We start from the raw sequence: 23406 nt of genomic DNA, 5'->3' as shown, positions 1-23406 counted from the left end.
GAATGTGTCAGAGTCTGTTAGGTAAAGGGGATTGTACAACCTAGGTAAGGTGTAATGATCATCCGAGGAATCTTCCCTTCACCCAAATGTATACCTCTGTTGTTGTTTATAAGTTCTGTTATGACTGTGGTTGTTGAAGGAATATACTGTATAATTGGTCTGCTAATAAGAGACACGATGGTCCCTGAAGAAAGTTTCAGAAGAATATTCTCTGATACATGGTTATTTTTCTGACAAGTTGTTAGGATATTATCTTCATAATTCGACCGATCCTTAAGCCAACCGCCCTGTTAGGATGATGTTGTCAACGAGCATAACTCGGTCAGTCTTTAAGCCAACCGCCTTGTTAGGATGATGTTGTTCAGTTATATTCTGCATAATCTGTCCTGTCATGTATTATAAATACCGCATGTATCTTGACTGGTCATTAAGCCGCCCACCTCTTAAGTTGTCCACCTCTATGTCTGCCTCGGTCATTAAGTCGCTCTGTGATGTTCTGTGCAGCCTTGAGACATTCGTTTGGGGAATGACACCGTGCCTTAGTCATGTTGGAAATCTGCTCGAGAGATAATATAGTGTCTCATGCTTCATGAAAATACTTCTGGTAATCTATGCTTTGTTGGAATTCCGTCAGGGCGATAATATGAGGAAAACTGCTATAGGCCCGATCGTCCTTTTACCCAACCGAGCATATAATAGGCTACCCAGAGAAACCCCACTTTGTTCTGAGAGATTTGGTCAATATATTAAGCTTCATCCCGATCGGCCATAAGGTCGGCCGGTCAGCCTCAATCTTGGTCGCCTTAATGATCTGGTCGTCCTTGAAACATCCAACTTCTCGGTTCGCTCAGCTTAAGGACTGACTATCCCGGATTGTCACTTAGCTAGGACCTATAGACTCGTCCGACTTTATGATCGTACAGGTTTACCTGCATACTATCCCCCGCAGTTGGTCTATTGTGGAGTGAGTTGTTCCTCCCGGCCGGCGCATAAGGTCAGCCGGCCTCAATTTTGGTCACCTTAATGATCTGGCCATCCTTAAAACATCCAACTTCTTGGTTCATTCGGCTTAAGGACTGACTGTCCCGGATTGTGACTTGGGCGAGACCCATAGACTTGTCCGACTTTATGACCGGACGAGTTTACTTGCATACTATCCCTCGCGGTTGGTCTGTTGTAGAGTGAGTCGTTCCTCCCAGCCGACCTATAAGGCCGGCCGACCTATAAGGTCGGTCGACCTCCATTTTGGTCGCCTTAATGATCTGGCTGTTCTTAAAACATTCAACTTCTTGGTTCGCTCGGCTTAAGACTGACTGTCCCAGATTGTGACTCGGCCGGGGCATATAGACTCGGTCTGATTGAATTAAAGAACCTTATGGGCGATTAATCAAAGCCAGATGAAGGGATGTTATCCTTTCTCAAAGGTGATTGTCATATCATCTTGACTTTGACCGCCCCGTCACCTTGACTTTAACTTCCACGTCACATCCTAGACCCGCTCGCCATAACCCGTATCAAGTCACTAACCCAATAGGTCCAACCAAACACAATGAGTTGTAGTTAATTAACTATACTATTAGCCAAGATAAGCATAAGATGCAAACAAGTCTTTGTCTATGCATGTCATAAATCAAAAGTTGAAGTATGTTCTACCAAAAACTGTGACATCAAGATTGATTTATAGGGGAAATTATAGTACAACAAAATACCATATATGAAAAATATATATATATATACTTATTAGGCATGAGCTAACAAAAGCAGTGTAGTATCTATAAGTAGTAAAGTCTCATCTCAATCTCAGTCATACATGCAATTGAGAAGTACAAAAAACAACAAAATACCCAAAAGTTTGTTCAACAATACAAAAAAGGTAACATAGAAGACTGACCTGTTAAAACGAATGCATATAGCCTTGCAACGTGAACATTCTGCTTCTAGATCCGATAGTCTAGCCTCCTCAGTAGCATTATCTGTCATATTATTCTATCAAAAAAAAGAAAAAAATGACGACGACATTTCTAAATATATATATAATCTTCTCCAATATGTGACGACTGTTAGCTGGAACATGATTGGCATGATCATGATGAAAAAGTTAGCTGAGCAAACAAGAGTATATGGCAGCTCAGATGGATATTTAGTATTAAAAGATCTAAATATGAGGCAATATAGACTTACAAGGAGAGCCTTGCATAAAATTCAATGGTCAGATTAGACTTGAGTAGTTGGGACTCATCGTTTGTTTATTGTTGTTGTATTGTCTAACAATTCAATCATCGGCTAGATACAACACTTATTAACAATAACACAGTGAGAAAATAACATGTCTATATTGCTAATAAGGACTGCATTCGACACAACTTTAATATTATAAAATGTTAATCATATAGAATAATGCCAGGTAAACACACTGACTAGTTAGTAGAGATTAAGGTGGATGATGTTCATGAAAAATATAATATCAAGAAAGCTGATCCTAACAAACCTCTTTGCAAATTAAGATGACAATCATTCTAACATGAAAATACCCAGGTTAACATTTTTGTTCCACGCATGAGATTGTAAATATACTTATGTGAATGATTCTTATTATGCTTCCCCAACACAAACTTATTTACCTTGTTGCCAATTTCCATCAATCTTGGTTCTATGACGCACAAGAGTGATACTATTAGCATGACATATTTATCTCCTGTAATTTGAATATAAGTCTACAAAACACACTAGCCTGAATGCAACTAAGAAGATTGAGTATCGACAGATAAGAAAAAAATGATAATCCCAGTTAACATCATTGACTATCTCTGGTGGTGACCGGTCCGATCCCACGGAAGTTTCCTACCGGCCACCAGGGTAAATCGGGAAGTGCATGCGGCAGTCAACCCAGACGTCCAACATCCTTTGATTGCGCTCCCCATTTGGAGGAAAATTCTTACAAATACGTCGTAGTTGGGGATCGAACCACAGGTGCCTGGGTGACAACCTGGATGTCCTACCGCAGCACCATACCCCGGGACAAGTATCGACAGATAAGAAACCCACAAAAAAAAGCAACAAAATGAAGAAAATATTAGTGCATTAATAAATATGATTGTTATAGCACTTCCATGGCTATACTTGCTGAGGGGAGTTAAAACCTTCTGGAATAACAAACGCTTTGATCCTGTCCGAAGGCTGAGTCGGACGGAGGCAGGTCGCGGTGGCCTGGTTGTTGACGGAAAGTCGTAGGTGATTCGGCTCCCACGGGAGGCTGACGCTGCTGCAGGCTCCTGCGCACACTCAGACAATCTCCCCTTTCACGTTAGAGACCGAAACCCAGGGAAAAAGTCCCTGGATCAGGCCCTCCGACGCTCAAGTCAGGTCCTTTTTCCCCAGAAAAAGTTGAGAGAAAAGAGGAAACAACTGAAAGTGAAAAGTTGTCGAAAAAGTGACGAGGGAGTGTGTGCGCGTACCTGCGTACGAGGGATCTCTCCCCTTTTATGCGTTCCCTCCTCCTAGAACCTGTAACCCTCTCAGAAAATGTTAGACGCCGGGCTTTGTCGTGTAGTCCTGGACACCTGTCTTGCCGCTATTGATTGTGAAAGCATCTTCTTGTTTAGGAACCTCCGCCTTTACACATGGATTTTGTCTTATAGTGAGGGCACCTGTCAGGCCGCTATTAATCATGAGAGCATCTTCTCCCTTAGAAACCTCCGCCTTCGCACGTCTCACTGGTGATCCTTCCACTCCTACACAGCTTGGCTCATCCTATTCATCGCGGTCGGCATCTACCTCGCACGCCTCGACCAGATCTCGCTTGTTAGTCGGGCTGACCCTGCACGGCCCTGTGACTTGTGGCTTACCCTTCCGGATCTCCGAGTAGCAGACCCGCAGACAGGGCCATCTCTGCATAGCCCTGCTGCGTCCAACCTTTGATTTGTGGCTTGTACTTCCGAGCCCTCGAGTCGCAGACTTGCAGACCGAGCCGTTTCTACACAGCTATGCCGATCCTGACCTGTATCCTGCGCTTTGTATTTCCTGGCCCTCAACCGCAGGCCTGTAGATCGAGCTGCTTCTGATCAGTTCTGCCGCTTCCGACCCATGGCCTATACTTCCAGTCCTTTGGATCGCAGGCCTGTAGCTCGGGCCATCTCTAAACAGCTCTGCCGACCCCGACCTGTGCCCGGTGTTCCGCCTGTCGTCTTCCCTCATCTTTCAACTGTTTTGCCCCCTTGATCAACCAGTCTGCCTAACCTCTGACTACCCCACATGCTTGCCTCTGACCGCCCCGTCAGCTTGACCATTGACTGCCGCGTCACCTTGACTATTGACTGCCACGTGCTCTTGACTTTTGACCGCTACATGGCCTTGACCCTTCTCACCCTTTCCCCTTGGGCCCCTCCAATGTCAACCGTATCACAAGCCTCCCTCACAAGTCTAGTCGAAGGAGGACGATAGTCTGACTGACTAGACCTCCGCACATCTCTGTGACTTCAGCATATCTCTGTGTTTCTACCTCAGCATATCTCTGTGACCTCAGCATATCTCTGCGCGCTCTGCTTCCTACCTCACGCGTCAACCTTTGTGTCGCGTCGCCTGGGATACCATGCCTCCTTTATTGCGTCGCCAGTCGCTTGGGGCACCGTTCCCACGCCATTGCTTTGACTTGGCCACCCGCCTTCTTTATAAAGAGCCTCACGGTCACTCCTTTACTCTATCCTTCTTCATTCCTGCTCTCCTACTTACTTTCTTTTGCTAACCCACGTTCTGCCAGCTTCCTTCCCTCGAGATGCATTCTCCTTCCTCTGACGAAGTTGATTAACCATCCTCCCAAATGCTGATAAATCAACTCACCTCGCTGCTTGTCGCGAGAGAACGCGAACTGGAGCGTGTGTCCCAGGATTGCGCTCGCCAGACGGCTGCCCTGCATTCCATGGAAGCTCAGTATCGCCTCGCAAAGCACTGCGTGCATGCGGAGAAGGTGAGGAAAGAGGAATGTCAGGCTAGCCTGCAACATCAACGTAGCCTCCAAGAACGTTTGCAGCAAGAGCATGAGACGGAGTTATCCCTTCTCCGCACGTGCCTTAACGTCAAGCAAGACACGATCGCCCAGCAACAAGCAGTCATCGACTCCTTACATGCGGAGCTGGCTCGGGCTTTGAACGCCCCTGAGTCTCCAGATAACTCTTCACGCGGCAGTGCTCATTCTCCATGACCAATCCCTTCCACGAGTTAAAGCTGGTCTGGGGGATAGTTGTCTCAGTGGCTCCTTTCCCGCAAGACGTTCCCGCTTGTAGCCTTAGCTGTATCGTCTGCTTATTGAACTGTGCTGCTGTACTTGTATATCGGTCCCCTTCCGGTATAGTCTTTCCTGCTCAATTTTCATCTAGCAAGCATTTTCAGAAACTGGCCCGTATGTAAGAGACAAAAGTCGCATCACGACTCATTTTTATGTATGAATTTTGGATAATAAAACCGACATAGTGCTTGAGACTTAAAACTGTAATGAACGTGCAAAACCTGATTTCGTAGTTAACATTGACGCTCTAGGAGTAGGGTAGATGGCCTCCCGCATCCCTTGCCCTGCGTGTTTGCTGCATATTTGCAATTTTGCGTAAAATAAAGCCAGATGTAACTGACCTGATTATTGAAAACGCTCCGCTCAATGTGAGGCATATCCCTCTGAAAGGTAGTCAGGTGTGGGCGCCGAGCTCACTTATGGTTTTGCAGGGGAGTTGATTTTTGATTCTCGCGTGGGGGCCGGCCTGAAAGGTCGTTGGGCGTGAGGACAGAGCTCACTTTCGATTCTCGCATGGGAGCCGACCTGAAAGGTCGTTAGGCGTGAGAACAGAGCTCACTTATAACTCGTACTGAGGCGAGAGTCTGGGACTACCGACCTAAAAGGTCGTTGGGCGTGAGCACAGGGCTCACTTATAATTCTCGCATGGGAGCCGACCTGAAAGGTCGTTGGGCGTGAGAACAGAGCTCACTTATAACTCGCACTGAGGCGAGAGTCTGGGACTACCGACCTAAAAAGGTCGTTGGGCGTGAGCACAGTGTAACGCCCGCCCTCCCTGCTAACCCTAAGGGATGGGGCTACGATACTCTACGTACATATTACAGCGGAAGACTTAAAATAATTTTTCTTAGATTAATAAAACTTTTCTTTTGTTTGCATATCCGAACTACACTAATATGGTTTCCATAACATGATAACAAGATAAATATAAACATAACATCAAGTCACCCATTTAGTACTACAATTTATGAAACCAAAGCGTAATTCTTAAAAGTTCTTAAAGCAGGTTCTTATTTGGGTGCCTAGCCACCGCCACACACATCTCCTTGCCTCTCTGTTGCTCCTTTAGCTCATCCAGCTTTTTCCTTTATCTGTGGTACAAGGAAAGTAAGCTGTGAGCACTCATGGTTCAGTAAGTTCCTTTCCTACTCACTAAAACCGAAAATCATCACATGATCAAAGAATATCTCAACATAACATGATCTCAACTAGTCATGGCATAACATATCATACTCTTTAAGCATATCATGCAACATAACAAAATCATATCTAATCATGGCATATCATCTCTTAAAGCATAGCATGATACATAACATAATCATGTCTAATCATGGCATATCATAGCATCATCATAAGGTAGAATGGCATATCAAGCTCTTAAAGCATAGCATGATACATAACATAATCATATCTAATCATGGCATATCATAAATCATAGCATCATCACAACATGATCATAAGGTATATGCAATATGATTTTGAAAACATGTATCCGAAAAACATGTGTATGTCTCATGATCTTTAAAACCATTTCTTCTTACATATATACTTGAACATAATATCAACATATTGGGGATCCCGGCTTAGTACCACATACATACATAATGCGCGCATCCTAAGTAGATCCAAGGTAGCTAGTATTGATCCTACTAGGGAACTAGGCCCGTAGCTCGACCTAGGGGCACGTAAGGAGCCCACCCTTTACTAGGCCCGTAATTCGACCTAGGGGCGCATAAGGAGCCCACCCTTTTGGTACAAGTCATTCAAAGTAAAATTCATGTCATACTTATACATATCATACATCATACAAGCATGCATCACTTAGGCATACATCATATAAAAGTATGCATCACTTAGGCATACATCATGTCATAAAAGTATGCATCACTTAGGCATACATCATATAAAAGTATGCATCACTTTGGCATACATCATGTCATAAAAGTATGCATCACTTAGGCATACATCATATAAAAGTATGCATCACTTAGGCATCATAAAAGCATACATATTTTAAGCACATAGCATATCATCAAAGTATGCATATTCCCTTCCACATAGCATATCATAAAAAGCATGCATATTCTAAGCATATAGCATATCATCAAGCATGCATATTCTAAGCACATAACATATCATCAAAGCATGCATATTTCTAAACACATATCATATCATAAAAACATGCATATTCTAAGCATATAGCATATCATCAAGCATACATATTCTAAGCACACAACATATCATCAAAGCATGCATATTTCTAAACACATATCATATCATAAAAACATGCATATTCTAAGCATATAGCATATCATCAAGCATGCATATTCTAAACACATAACATATCATCAAAGCATGCATATTTCTAAACACATATCATATCATAAAACATGCATATTCTAAGCATATAGCATATCATCAAGCATGCATATTCTAAGCACATAACATATCATCAAAGCATGCATATTTCTAAACACATATCATATCATAAAACATGCATATCTCTATCCACATATCATATCATAAAAAGGTATAAATCACAAGCATACATGGTTAAGCATAAGGGTGTATCATGTGATTATACTATCATAAGAAACATGGTAACATAGTTAACTTGGGTTCTAAGCTTCCTAAACCCTTGGGTTCCTATCATGGCCGAACCCCCTTAGGTCTCAATTTAGGTAAAAACAACCTCCAAGCATGTGAAACCTAAATTATCATTACATGAATTTCATAGGAAGCATTATAAGTATGATTTACTTGGTTTCTAAGTTCTCCAAGCCCTTAAACTCATGTGGCCGAACCCTATCAGTATATAAACAAGGTCCCAAATGTCATGAAAGCATGGAAACCTTAAACCACATTTATAGCATTTTTTTTCCAAGTAACATAGTAAGCATATTGAGCTAGTTCCTAAGTCCTTCAAGCCCTTAACATATGTCATAGTCAAACTTTTAACAAGTGTTCATGAGGGCTAAAAACAAACATACAAGCATGTGAACTTGAACTAACATCATGTATAAATTCATAACAAAACATTATACAACATGTATGGCCGAAACTTACCCTAGCCTCAATTAGGTCATTAAACAACATATAGCATGGGAACTTTGTCTTTCTACTTATCATATTTCATGTAAAGTGACATAAGCATATTTAATTCTTGTTCTAGGGTTTCTAGGGCATCTATTCCTTCATGGCCGAAACATACAATAGTCCATTTAGGTCATGGAAAAATTTTACAAGCATGTGACACAATCAACACATTATCCTATTTTCATAAGAAGCACTTTTAACACATTTGGTTTCATTTCTAAGGCCTCTAGGTCTTTTAAACCCTACTTGGCCGAAACTCAACAGTATATAAACTTGCTTCAAATAGCCTAAAAGCATAAGAATTCATACAAGTTTCATAGCATGTATAAAGACAAGCATAATAAACATACATGTGAATTGTGTCTTAGGCTTCCTAGGTTTCTTTCCCTTTTTCTTTTATTTTTCCTCATGGCCGAAACCTACCATTCTTTAAACTAGGTTTTAAGTGGCCTAAATCATGGAAACCTAAGTAAGTTTCATGGCAAAAATTACTAAGAACATCATATACAAAGTTGGTTCATAAACAAGCTAGGACTCTTGTGATCCTACATGTCATATATCATGTAACTAATTTTCCTATACTCAATTTAAACATAAGAACATTAAACAACTTTCATATCATAATATCACAGAGGTCTTGAGCATATTAGAATTTTGTTTAAGCTTTTCTAACTATCCATCTTATGATGGCCGAAAATCTAAAATAAGAGTTCATGAATTTCTAGCAATGTTCAACATGCAATTCTTTAAGAAAACTCTATATTCTATCATACAAACATGGTTACTTAAAATTTAAAGGTCTTCCTAACCCTAAGCCCTTTTCTTGACTGAAACATATAAATGGATTTCTTTTGGTTCCAAGTAACTTTTAAGCAAGAAAACCAATAAAAGATCCTTAATAGTTCATGGAGAGAATCTTGCATTAGTTTGGTTACACAATATTTTCCCTAACCTCTTTAAAATATTTTTGGCCGAAATTCTAGGGTTAGGTACTCCTCTGATCAAGCATCATTTAGGTATAAAAACATGAAGAAAATCCTTCCTACATAGCATAGAAAAATATCATGAAATAAGGACTTGTTTAAACCTTCCTAGATTTGAAAACTCTTTCTTTGGCCGAATTTTTTCTTAAATTCCTTCCTAGGTTTTCTAATCCTTAAAAAATCCGAAAATCACATAAAAAGCCTTGTACCATAGGTGAGGGGAAGCTTACATCCTTTTCGCTTGTGGATCTAAGGTATGGTGATGGAAGAAGTAGCCTCTTCTTCTAGTTCATTTCCCTTGATTCCCTTGTTTAGTCCTCCTTGTATCTTAGGCTTTCTTAGGAGAAAACCTTGGCTTTGGGGCCGAAGATGGAGGAGAGGGGACTGATGGTTTCGGTGAGGGAGAGGAAGAATGAGAGAAAATGAGAGAAAAATAACCTTCTCTTTTCTTGCTCCCTTTTATGTTAAGGGGAAAGAGGTAGCAAAATTGATTTTTGCTTTCCTTCCCCCTTAACCCATTTTCTATTTTTTTTTCATTTATTTTATTTCTAATTTATTCTCATAATTCATGATGAAACAAGGGGGAATGAATCCCCTTAATTCTTCATTTAAGGTCACGGCAAGAGAGGGAAAAGAGAGAGGAAGGGAGGAAGGCAAGTTGCCTTTCTCTTGCTCTTTTCTTGCTTTCTCTTCTTAGATCTTTACTCCTATCTTTATCATGCATTCCCTTTCCTTGCTATCAATATCTTCTCTCTATCCCAATTGGTTTCTACTAATTAATTCTATAAATTATAGTATAAGAGGTTCAAGGTTCAATCCTTAACCTTCACTTCTTTTTATTTCATTTTATTCCTTTTTGCTTCAACTCACTTCCTATTATTTTTCTAAGGCAAAATCCCACATTCATATATTTATCTTACAAGCTTAGTGGGTATTACACACAGGGCTCACTTATAATTCTCGCATGGGAGCCGACCTGAAAGGTCGTTGGGCGTGAGAACAGAGCTCACTTATAACTCGCACTGAGGCGAGAGTCTGGGACTACCGACCTAAAAGGTCGTTGGGCGTGAGCACAGGGCTCACTTATAATTCTCGCATGGGAGCCGACCTGAAAGGTCGTTGGGCGTGAGAGCAGAGCTCACTTATAACTCGTACTGAGGCGAGAGTCTTGGACTACCGACCTAAAAGGTTGTTGGGCGTGAGCACAGGGCTCACTTATAATTCTCGCATGGGAGCCGACCTGAAAGGTCGTTGGGCGTGAGAGCAGAGCTCACTTATAACTCACACTGAGGCGAGAGTCTGGGATACTCCGGTCCGAGACCGGTGGCGATGGCGCTAGTCCGAGACCAATAATGATACTCCGGTCCGAGACCGGTGGCGATGGCGCTGGTCCGAGACCAGTAATGATACTCCGGTCCGGGACCGGTGGCGATGGCGCTGGTCTGAGACCAGTAATGATACTCCGGTCCGGGACCGGTGGTGATGGTGCTGGTCCGAGACCAATAAGAACTCCAAACGGCAAAGGCATAGATGCATGGCTCTTCTTCGCCTTCATTCGTCTCGCCTATGCCGACCTGATCGCTTTGGCTGATCTGGTCGTTATTGTTGGCTTTGCGCGTCGCATTTCTTCCTGCAATTGCGCTATGTGCAATATAGAATTAAGAATAGAGGAGGGAGTGTAGAGACCTTACTCAACCCCTGGGCCATAGTGCCCTTGCAGCTTATGATGACCCCACGGTTCCCGCGATGCGCCCAGTTAGCTGCTCATATCAGGAGTTGTCTACGCAGGGCTACTCGCCCGCTTGATACTCCTCTGCTCTGACATCCACTTCTGCTGACCTACCTTGCCTCATTCGCGACCCTTTTGAATTGCCCGGCTTCTGCAGCTTCATGAAACTTCCCGCCTAGCCTTGAACCTTTCACGAAGAATGCTTCTTTTTTGAGGCCACGCCCCTTCATGATTACCTTGCCTTATCGATCTTTAATGCGCTTCTTCTCGCGGTGACACCTGTCCGACGCCTTTACTGCGCACGCCCCCTGACGCCAGCCTCTGACCCCCTTTTTGCACCCTTCGGAGCTTATTTCCATCCAGCGGCGTTGAGGCGCGTTACCCAAAAAGATACTCGGCTCGACTCTCGAGGTTTCCCAGGAATGAGTGGGCTTTATAAACCCTAAAGGCAGTCCGCCGTCTTCACTTTGACGCTTCGCTATCCCCTTCCTCACGTTCGTGACCATCTCTGGTGGTGCAGCTTCTCGTCTTCTTGCCTGCGCCCGAAGCTTCTCGCCTTCCTGACAGCGCCTGACCTGTGACCCCTCTTGCCCTCGACCTTCTCACTTGCTTGCTCCTCACAGCCATGGATGGTAAGGACACCCTCTGGTATTCACGTTACATCTCTGATTTAGACCATCACGACCTGTCCTCACTGCAATCCAACTTGGGGCTAAGTGCCGCATATGAGTTTCGCCTTCCCTCGCCAGACGAACATCCTTCTTCTCCTCCCGAAGGGTTTATCACTATCTTTAAGGATCAAGTCTTAGGCGGTTTTCGCTTTCCTTTGCATCCTTTTTTCTCCGAGTTGAGTCAGTATTGCAGTATTGGTATTTCTCAGTTTGCCCCCAATATATTCCGAGCGGTCTGCGGAACCATCATCTTATGCCGCATTTATCAAATTCCCTTGACCGCTAGACTATTCCATCACTTCTATTCCTTCCGGCGAGCCGAGGCGGGGGTATTCAACGTTCAGGCCAAGCCGGGCCATAAGTTTTTTGATGACCTACCTTCTTCCAATAAAGGCTGGAGATCTCGCTTTTTCTTCCTCAAGCCCCCTGCCCCCTTAACCGGGCCTTCTCAATGGTGTTCTCTCCTCGCTTCGAACTTCCCTTCGCATGTCCACGAACCTGCCTGATCCGCAGCTGTGGACAAGCTGAGAGGTGTTGTTGTTCGCCTGTCTGTGCTGATGCTAGAAGGCATTCTGCACGCTTTTGGCCTTAGTCTTGTCTCCACCAAAATCGGAGCTCCTTTTGGTAAGTTGTTATCTTTTTGTATACCGCTCTTCGCTAACTGAGGTGCTTTTTCTTCTTATTTTTGTAGTGGCTGCCATCCTCCGTTCCTTCGCCAGTCAGGAGACACCCTCGGTGACCGTCCTGCAAGCTCTGAATGAGGAGCTAACATAGGGTCCACCTTCTGATCCCGCCGTCGCCGCCGGTCCGCAGCTTTCGGAACCCCAGACTTCTTATGCGGAGGACGCCCCGATGCTCATTGAGCCACCTGCTCTCGACCCTGCAAACTCGGCCCTACCTCGCATCTCTGATCAACCTACAGCTGAGCCATCGCCTGCAGGACAAGTGCCTTCTCTCCCTCCAACTATGAAGTTGCGCCTGACACGCAAGGGCAAAAGGACGGCCCCAGTTACCGCAACTTCTCCTCCACCTCCTCGCCGTCAACGCGTAGTGAGCATCTCTTCTCCCACCAGGTCCTCGGACACGAGCTCGACCCAGGAGACAAGCTTGGCCCGGGAGAAGGCCTCTGATCTAGAGGTGGCAGACCCGCCATTGGACCTGACCGCTCCGGCGCCAATCCAGAGTATATTACCTGCCCCGCCTTCGTCCTCTGCCGATCAGCCCCCGGACTCGCTGACTCCCTCAACTTCTCCTCCTCTCGTGCCTATGAGCTCAGCCGTGCCGACTCTGGAACTGCCATCTGCGGACCTGGCCTTTGAGGCTTCTTGGAGGCTTCCCTCAGAGACCGATCCGGCCCACACATCCGCTGCCGACCTACCTCCTATCTTTGGTAGGGTCGATTTCCATGGGGACTTGGCTATCTCCTGGCAATCAGCCAATCGGCAGTTCTGGGATAGCAGTTCCCCTTTGGAGGAGTTCGATCAAATTGCTCGCTCCCTGGTAGCGGTAAGCTCTTTCTCTTCTTCTTCCTAGTATCCGTGTGTTTCTGTAACCTCCTTTCCCTTCTTCCGGCTACTGGCAGACCTGCTCCGCGAGTCTGAGCGCCGTGCAACGAGCGGCCGAGCTTCAGCGAGAGAACGCGGTGCTCAAGGAACGTCTTCAGGAACTAGAGCACCCTGCGGCTCCCTCAGCTCCTCCTGAGCCTTCTCTTGGAAGCTTGGATGCTTATCTGCGTGCCGCCGGGGAGTCGGCGGCCTCTGCTCGGGCCATTTCCCATGCTGCCTTCGATAAACTTCAACAGTTGGAGGCGGCTTTGAAAACAAGTAAGTCTTCCTTGGCTTCCGAAGCGGATCGTCAACAAGCGACAGTTTCTGAGCTGAAAGCCAAAGAGGCAGAGCTACTCTCCCAATCAGAGGAGCTGACGCTTCTATGGCAAGGTCAGGAGCTCTTGCAAATGGGGTTGGTCGATGCCCAGGCCCTGGCTAGTGCTGCCGCTAGCCGGGAAGCAACCATGCGGACTCAGTGGGAAGCTTGCCAAGCCACTCTCCAATCCTTGCAAGCGGAGTTATCGAAGGCCCAGGAAGCGGTGTCTCAAGGCCAGAGCGATTTGTCCGTGGCCTGCGCCGAGGCTGCGGAGAACCAGAACAGTTTGGAGGTGTACCGGGCTGGCGAATCAGAGCGGCTAAAGGCGTACAGGCTGGCCTACGTCCACTCTTCCTTCTTCCTCCATAAGCTGGGACGCTGGATGGTCTTGTTGCTCTGTCATGGGGCCGCTGGTGGGGTCAGACAGGCCTTTGAGCAAGGTTTCCTACGCTCGGCACCTCCTGCCACCTTCTTGGACACAGCTCGCCTGACCAGGGAATTGCCGCAGGAAACCTTCCCTTCCTTTGAAGCGAATGAGGGACTTTTCCTCTTAGAGGCTCCTCCCCCTGCGGCCGATCCAGCTCCCGGGGATATTTCTGCCCAAGCCCCTCCTGTTGCTGCACCTGATGCGTCTGCTAATCCTGCGTCTCCCGACATAGTGCCAGCCGACCCCGGGCTCCTTCCGCTGGCCTCCGTTGATTCTGCGCCTTCTCCCCCGGATGTCGTATGATGAGCGATGTATTGTAATGTTCGCCTTTTATGTGTTGATGCTGAACCTTCCATGATTGTACTTATTCGCGTGGTCTTACTGAACTTTGGATGGCTGTACTTAGCTTGCTCTTGCTTATTTTGCCTTTGCTACGTCGCTCTCCTCCCAATAGTCGCTTTTATACCGAGCATGGCGAGGGTCAGTTTTCACTTTTTGTCTTTGACGCGTGTCCATGCAGTTCGCTGATCTGCTCCACCTTTCTTTCTGATGGCTACTTCCGCCCCCGCTTGTCCTTACGAGGCAATCACTTGTTCGGCGAAAAGCTGGCTGAACTGAGTGCGCCCCTTTCTCCCCTTTTTTCTCTTTCCTCTTTTTTCGTACCTCATGAGGTGCCTCGTACCTCGAGCCCCTGCCTTTCCTATAATGCTCTCTGGTTATATTCTCGAGGCTCATCACAGGGCGCTCCCTATCTGCTTCCGCCCCTGTATCAACCGTCCGTTGCTAACTTACGAAAATATCCTTCCCCCACCATACCTATAAGTACCTTCTTCCTCTCTCCCTTCTGTTGCGATTTGCCATCACCACGGAACACTCAAACGTCGTCGCCGACTGACTTTTCCCGAGATTGCGCCACGCTCCTTCCTTTTCTCCAAGCCTCTTCTTTTCGTCTGTTCTTTCTATCTCCTTGGATAATCTCCCCTGCAATGGCCTCTCCTTCTTGGGTTTCCTTGCTGGCGGAGCACTTCCCAGGCGCTTCAACTTTCGCTGAGTTGGATTGGGATGACCTACGGTACACTTACGAAATCCCTACCAGCTTTCGCCCCATCATCCCTACTGGTGTGAACTTATACTTCGATCCCCCGCTTGGTTTTTGTACTTTCTTTACTGAGCAATTTGTATCTGGTCTTCGTCTACCCCCGCATCCTTTTCTGTCTGGAGTGTGCCGCTACTTTAAGATCCCTTTAGGTCAGCTAACTCCCAATTCCATAAAGATTTTATGTGGCTTTGTAATACTCTGCGAAGTTTGTGAGGTTTCCTGGTCCGCTCCCCTCTTTCATTGCTTTTTTGCTCTTGCTCGGCACGCCGATGGTCTTTTTGACTTTCAGGCTCGTCGTCAGACTGCTTTCTTCTCTCCTCTTCCTCCTCCCAGCACTAACTAGAGGAAAAAATTCTTTTTTCTCCGATTTCCCGAAGAAGTGGATTGGCCTCTGCGCTGGCAATCAGCGCTGCCTCTGACTCCGGCGTTGGAAGAATTCTATATGGACCTTCCTTATACTGTGGTTGCGACCCGCATGGAGGATTGGCGCTTGAATCTGACCAGACTGCTGTCTGAGGACCTACTTTCCTTTTTCCGGCTGAGCCTCGTTTCCTCTGAAACACCGCACTCCTTAGGTAAGTTCAGGCTGAGCCCCCTTTCCCTCGCTTTCGACCATTTTCTTTGTGAGAATGACCTTTCGTGTTGGTGCCTACAGCGGAGGTTCTGCATCGCGCCTCAGAGGTTATGCCTTTACCCCTCGATGATCTGGAAATACTGCGATGCGGTAGGGAAATCTTGGAGAGGAGGCTACTCCCTCATCTTGGATCCGCCTCATTTGGGGCAGCGACCCAGCCTGCTCCCAGCCCTGCCTCACACGCCGCTTCTCTTTCGCCTGCCGCCTCGAGCTGAGGTCAGGGTCGTGATCAAGCTGCTCGCCCGGTGTTACGCTCCGCAAGTGTACGGAAATGTCACAAGTAATATAAAAGATTATCGTATCCACAGGGACTAGAATAAGCACTAGAAATGCCTCAATGCGAATTAGCTAAACAACTATCCAATTGTTTCAAATGCAAAGTGAAGGTAAACAAATCTAATATTAAAGATCAACAAACAAGAGTTTAGTGTTTTGGGTTATGATAAGGGGAGATTCTAGGAGTTTCGGTTTCTTTGTAAGATTTCTTGAATGTAAATGGTTCACCAATTCTTATCCCTCAATTGCCAAACACTTGTAGAAAGTTGCCGGTTCTCTCTTGCAATAGATAACCGGCTAAGGACAGAGAAATGTATCTAAATATGATCAATTAGACGTGAACATACGTTGTCCTTACACAGAAGCGCACCTATTACTATGCCTTCCTCGGATATCAACATAGAAGCCCACAACTTATTAATCTATCAAGATACAAGAAACTAATCACAAGATCCATCCTACTCTCTTGAATATTCCTATTTCCTCTTCAAGATTATCTCTCAAACGTCCTTACACAGGCTTGCACCTGTCACGTGGATCCCTCGGATGATCGAGTGAGAGTTTATCTTTACTAAGTCCACAAGAAATACAAACAATCAATCAAGAATGAGAATTAAGCACAAATCACCATTAATCATTCAAGATCTAATTGATACAAGCAAGACAATGTCATTGAAACAAGAAATTGGCAAATTCATACGAGATTACATCAATCCATCATACAAATACTCCCTTAATCCTAGAATACAAGATCTACTCCATGAATTTTGGAAGAATACCCGAAGAAATAAGGATTACAAGCATTTCTTAAATCCCCAATCCAAGAAACCAAGAAAAGGGAGAAAGAGAAAACTTATCTACGAAGAAGCCTCGTCTTCGGATCCAATCCTCGCTCCGGAGTCGAAATCGTCAAGAACTCCCCTCGAATCGCCCAGAAATCCTCCCAAGAATGGGAGGATACCACCAAATCTTTCCTTCTCCCAAAGGGGAAGAGATCCCCTTTCAATTCATGAAGGAGGGTTTAAATAGAGGAGGAAATCGGGCGCCACACGACCCCATGACACGGCCGTGTGAGATTCACACGGCCATGTCTAGTTCCTTCTCTGCCAAAGCTGCACGGCCGTGTGACTCACACGGCCCGGACCCTTCTGTTCTCTGGAAATGATACACGGCCGTGTGGTGCACACGGCCACCACCTGCTTGTCACATGGACGTGTAGATCTACACGGCCATGTAAGGCATCTACTCTAATTTCTTCAAATCAAGACACGACCGTGTGAGATTCACACGGCCATGTCCTCTTCCCTTCCTGTTAAAACTACACGGTCATGTGTGGTACACGGTCTGATGCTCTCTCCCTTCAATTCCTTCCAAGCTTGTCCGAGGACGCATAATCTTCACCAATTTTGACTCCTGTGTACAGAAAATGCACAAAAAGCAGATCTCCGAACCAAAAGAGTAAATATGCTAAAAGGAAAGCTGGAAGTATAAAAATGCATAGATCAAGCATGATCAAAGTATGTAAATGTGCGTAAAAACATGCATAAAAGAGTATATAATCTACGCACATCACACCCCCAGACTTAAACCTTTACTTGTCCTCAAGTAAAATGCTGCAGTCTAAATTCATATGTTCTATAACACATTCATAAAACCTAGTGCACTTTCCTAACTCTATCAAAAAGTTTCATTAACGAGCGTGATCATGGAAACAAGTAAAGTATGGTTCAAGCATAAGAATCTTGTGCACAATGTAAAAGTAACTCAACACCCTTCAAGTTTCAATCCATGTCCTAGTCAAGTCGTCATCAAATTTGAATTCCTAATGTTTCCAGTGAAAGACAAGTAACCAGTGATAGGCACTTACTCACCATTCACTTGGTTCATATTTCTCAACTAACCCAAGGTCTCAAAGGTGTGCTCAATCTCAAGGGAAGCTAGGCAGTCATTTCCCCAGTAACCTAACTCGGTCTCAAAGGGGTGACTTGCTAGATTCCACTCATGATAACTGTTTTTTATATCCCTTATTTTTTTTTATTTTTTTTTTTATAAGTGTTTGCATTGTGCAAAACTTATTCACAAATGTACTTTTAGCACACATGTTGGGATATTTTAATTTTTCCAAATGAGCTTTAATGATTTGAGCCTCATCCAGTAACAAAATGAAAGTTGAGAAATCACCATGGAAACCAAGTACTAAGCAAACAAGATGAATCATGACTATTTCAATGACATCAACTATTCAAACATCAAGCACAAGTGTAGTGAAGATAAAATCCTTAAGGTTGAACCAAAACTAAAACTCATCACCATAAAATTCTTAGCTTATTAATGCTTCCCAAGATAGAAAAAAGAACTACACAAAGTTTACTACTAGCATTATTCGAACATCATGAATCAAGACAATAATCGTGCTAACATTTCACTTGAACCCAAGAAAGCATATAAGTGAAGATTTGATGTTCTCAAAAATTTTTTTTTTTTTTTGCCATGATTATTTCAAAAACAAGCAAAATAAAGCAACAAGCAATGAAAATATGAACCAACATGAAAAACTAACAAAAACTAAAAACTGAAAACCAAACTAAACAGTACATGACACCCCCCAGACTTAAACTTTTCATCGTCCCGATGAAATCAATATGGTGGAGGAGGTGGACGAGGGAAAGGAGGTCTACGACGTGGTTGGCCAATAGGAAAACTAGGAAAACCTGGAATCTCACCCAAGGATCTATGATACTCATATAAAGCATCTACTTGTTGGCTAGTAAGTATCATGCTCTGCATAAAATCTCTCATCCTAGCCTGATCAGTATCATAATCCTGCACAAACTCAGCCACTTGACCTTGAAAATTCCTCATAAACTGAAAATGATTTTGTACCTCCCTAAACTGATCATCGGATAAAGAGAAGCGCCCCTCCAACATTTTTCGTTGGGCATCTTGCTTCTCATGAAGTGATTCTAGAGACGTACGAAAATCTGAAAAATCAAACCTAGAAGATCCCGTGCCATATGCAAAAGAATGCCTAGCAGGCTCCATAAAACTAGAAGGCTGCGGGTGTCCAGATGATGAGGGCTCATGATGTGGCTCAGTGTCTCCAGGTATAGAAGGGCTATCCTCAAAATCTAACTCAGAAATTACCCAATTAGCCGGGTTACGAATAGTAGTTCGTTCAGGAAAAGGAAGGGGTAAAGGAGAACCACTCCTCCTAGGAAACGCGAAACCATTCTCATCCCGAACGATCATTTTCATAGCAAGACATGTATCAATGTCAATCATGTCATTACCATGAATTTTTTCCAACCCATCAACATCAAGATTTAAATTTTAAGCTATTCGGGTAATCAAACCACCAAAAACAATTGATCCCGATGATGCCCTAGCAGATCTTAATAAGGTTTGAACAAAATGAAAACTAGAATCAAATTCAACCTTATAAAGCATAGCCCATAAAGCATAAAGCTCTATCTTTTTAACCACCCCATCACTTTCTCCCCTACCAAAAATAGTTTTACTCATGACTCTATGTAGATACCTAAAGATGGGGTTTTGCATATGGGAGGTCTTAGCTCTTGAAGGCTCATAAGGTTGATCTAACCCAGTTATTGCATTCCAAAAATGATTCCAATTAAACCTTGGATCAAACCTACGAGGGCTACCGGTGGTTAATCCAAAACAAGAATTAAAGTCACTAAATGCCCATATAAATTCTTGATTCATTAGTCTAAATGAGATTTCTCCAAAATAATCATCTTCATTAGTAAAATGGACATCCAATGAACTTAAAAATTCCAAAACAAGACGAGGATATGTAGGCAAATGTGTGTACATAATATCACTCTAATCCAAAAACCCAATCATCAAATCTACATCTTCCCTAATTCCAAGCATATCAAGAACAGTTGGGTCCATATATCTAGTACACACTATCTTTCTATTGACAAGAATTGCAAATCTAGTTACTTGATCATCATTTCTAAACACAATATTGAATTCATTGTCATTACCTTCGTTGCGTGAAGTCCTTTTGCCTTTTCCCTTCACTGGTTGTTTTCCTTTGTCCCTTGATGGCTCCTTCTCTTTGTCTCCACTGGATCCACCACCTCCTTTGCGAAGTTTTTTCAAAATGTTGGACATCTTGATGAGTTTAGATAGGGGAAGAATTATCTAGGGTTGGAAAAATGGAACTCAAAGAACAAAACTTCAAAGAGCAAAGATCTTAGGTTAGGAGAACAAAAAGTCCAAGTCTTAGAGAGGAGGAGAATCCGGATCTAAGAGATCTTGAGAGATTAGAGAGGAGTTTTTAAGAGATTGGGAGAGAAAGAGATGTTTTGGAGAGTTGGGGGTGTGCGGAACACGGCCAAGATCTGGCCTTGTAAGGTAGAAAGAAGACTTAAATAACTCTCCTACATGGGCCGTGCAGATCCACACGGCCTCCCCCTCTTCCTTCTCTGGATTCTTTGCACGACCGTGTCTGGGACACGACCTCTCCATCTTTCTTCTCGGAATTCTTTGCACGGCCGTGTTTGGGACATGGCCCAAGCACTTCCCTTCTCTGCAACCTTTGTCTGGCCGTGTATAGCACACGGTCGGGCTCTATTTTGCACCTAACCTGAAAACAAAATCAAAAGAATGCATCAAACTAAAAGAAATTAAAATACAAATCAAAACTAACTAAAAGAACCCTTGGGTTGCCTCCCAAGAAGCGCTTGTTTAAGGTCTTTAGCTCGACCAAACTTGATCATTCACTTCTTTTCCTCGCCCTTGGATGACAGATATACTTTTCGTTTTTGTTGGGAGATCTTCTCCCAACATCTTCCACCACATTGTCTCCTTCGTTTGGTGGCCTTCCATGAGGATGGAAATTCCATTCCTCAAGTTTATAAATGCTTGTCCTGCTACAAGCATTTAAAAGAGACGAGACATGGTTAGAGATATTAGATAAATCATATTCCAACCTTTCCTTACCAATTACCAAAGAAAGCTTATGATTTTTTACATCAATTATAGCTCCAGCTGTAGCAAGGAAAGGTCTTCCTAATATGATAGGAATCTTGGGGTCCTCTTCCATGTCCAACACGACAAAATCTGTGGGAATAATATTCCCATCCACCTCTACTGGCACATCTTCTATAATACCCAAAGGGTACCTGCAGGAATGATCGGCAAGTTGAAGTGTCATAGTAGTAAGTTTAATGTTTTTGAGACCTAATTTATTACAAATTGAATAGGGAATGAGGCTAACACTTGCCCCCAAATCACAAAAAGCTTTTTCAAAAAAATCTTTTCCTATGTTGCAAGGAATATAAAAGCTCCCTGGGTCCTTTAGTTTTGGGAAAGTGTTCTTCTCCAAAATAGCACTACATTCCTCACTAAGCGCAATTGTCTCAACCTCTCCTCTTCTTCTCTTGTTTGACATGAGATCCTTCAGGAATTTGGCAAATCTAGGCATTTGAAGAATAGCATCAATAAGAGGTACCTCTACACAAATTTCCTTAACTTTTTCTAAAAACTTGCCAAATTCTTCATCTTTCTTGAGCATTGTAAGTCTCTGAGGAAAAGGGACAGCTTTGCTCTGATGGTTCAGTGGAAGAGTCTCTTCAACCTCAATGGTACTCTCCTCATTAGCTTGAATCTGATTTGGTATAAGAGGAGAGAGCTCTTATTCTTTTTGTATCCCTTTTGGAGCAGTCACTTGGGAGTCTCCCAAGGTCCGTCCGCTCCTAAGCTCAATTCTATTGCAATGCTCCATAGGATTCACATTAGGTTTTCCTGGAAGTTGTCCTGGTGCTCTGGATGATGAGGAAGCTAGTTGGGCAATTTGACTATCCTGGATCTTTTGATGCTTTTCAGAATTATCCATTCTCTGAATGAGCTTTGCTAAATCTTGCTTCATTTCATTCTGACTTGAAATAATTTCTTCAAGCATATTTTCAATATTTGACTTTGGTAAGCCTTGAGAAGATAGATGTTGAAAATTTTGTTGCCCAGCTTGAAAATTTGGTCTTGCCCCCATAGATGGTCCTTGATCTTGATTATTTCTGTAAGAAAAATTGGGATGGCTCTTCCATCCAGGGTTATAAGTATTTGAGTATGGGTTGTTCTGCCTTTGATTGTAACTCATGATTGCATCACATTGTTCCAGTTGATTGATTTGTGCAGTGATAGCTCCCAATGGACATGAGTCATTTGAGTGCTATGAACTCCCACATACTTCACAAGATGTACTAATAGCATTGACCATATTAGCACTAGTCCCCATATTCTCAAATTTCTTTGTAAGAGCGTCCAATTTTGCAGATAAAAGAGTGACTGCATCTACATCAAACTTCCCTGATGCTTTAATTGTTGGGTTTACAGAAGAATAGCCACCACTTCTTTCATTTGCCCATTGATGATGATTTTGTGCTACACTGTCAATAATTTCTTCAGCTTCATCTAAACTTTTATTCATAAGTGCCCCTCCAGCAGCTGAATCAAGGGACACTTTGGTATGATAGTTGATACCATTATAAAAAGTGTGCAACACTAACCATCTTTCCAACCCATGATGTGGGCATTGTCTGAGCATACTATTATATCTATCCCATGCTTCAAAAAGAGATTCTGAGTCAGTTTGCTTGAAGCTTGCAATTAAATTCCTCATATGAGCTGTTTTGCTTGGTGGATAGAATTTATCAAGAAACTGTTGCTCACACTGCTCCCAAGTGGTGATGCTATTAGGGGCTAAAGAATTCAGCCATTGCTTTGCCCTATCTCTTAAAGAAAACCCAAATAATAATAATCTAACTGCTTCTGAAGGAACTCCATTCATTTTCATGGTACCACATATTTCATAAAAGACCTCTAAGTGTTGATTGGGGTCTTCATGAGGTCCTCCACCAAATTGGTTCTGCTGCACCATAGATATAATTGCGGGTTTGATCTCAAAGTTATTAGCTTCCACTGAAGGTCTTGAAATACTAGATCGAAAACCTCTTGCATAAGGTGCTGCATAATCCTTGAGTGGTCTATTCGCCATGTTCAAATGTTCTTGTTCTTCAATTTGCCTTTGCAGAATTCTTCTTTTATGGAAAGTTCTGTCAATCTCAGGGTCAAAAGGAAAGAATTCCCCTGCAAAGTTAGATCTTCGCATACACAAGAACAAGATAGCAAATGACAATTCAACAGAAAAAGAAAAAAAATAAAAGAATCAAAAATGCAGAATTGAATTTGTACAAAAAGAATTAATAAGAAGTAAAAGTTATACAAGAAAGTAAAAACAGAAATCTAATGATTAGTTACAACTATGCAATATGAAAGGAAAACAAATGTTATGTTTAGTCTAACTCAATTGATAATTCC

The 23406-nt window shown here is 43.5% G+C and overlaps 1 non-coding gene across 1 annotated transcript; it reads left to right on the top strand.

Moving 5' to 3' along the window:
* Positions 1–22604: 22604 nt before the first annotated feature.
* Positions 22605–22710, top strand: LOC121983573. Its single transcript, XR_006112609.1, has one exon. It is a non-coding gene; the product is annotated as a small nucleolar RNA R71 (small nucleolar RNA).
* Positions 22711–23406: the final 696 nt, after the last annotated feature.

This window comes from Zingiber officinale, chromosome 5A, assembly GCF_018446385.1.
Source record: "Zingiber officinale cultivar Zhangliang chromosome 5A, Zo_v1.1, whole genome shotgun sequence".
Taxonomy (NCBI): domain Eukaryota; kingdom Viridiplantae; phylum Streptophyta; class Magnoliopsida; order Zingiberales; family Zingiberaceae; genus Zingiber; species Zingiber officinale.
This window is presented reverse-complemented; position numbering and strand designations above follow the sequence as displayed.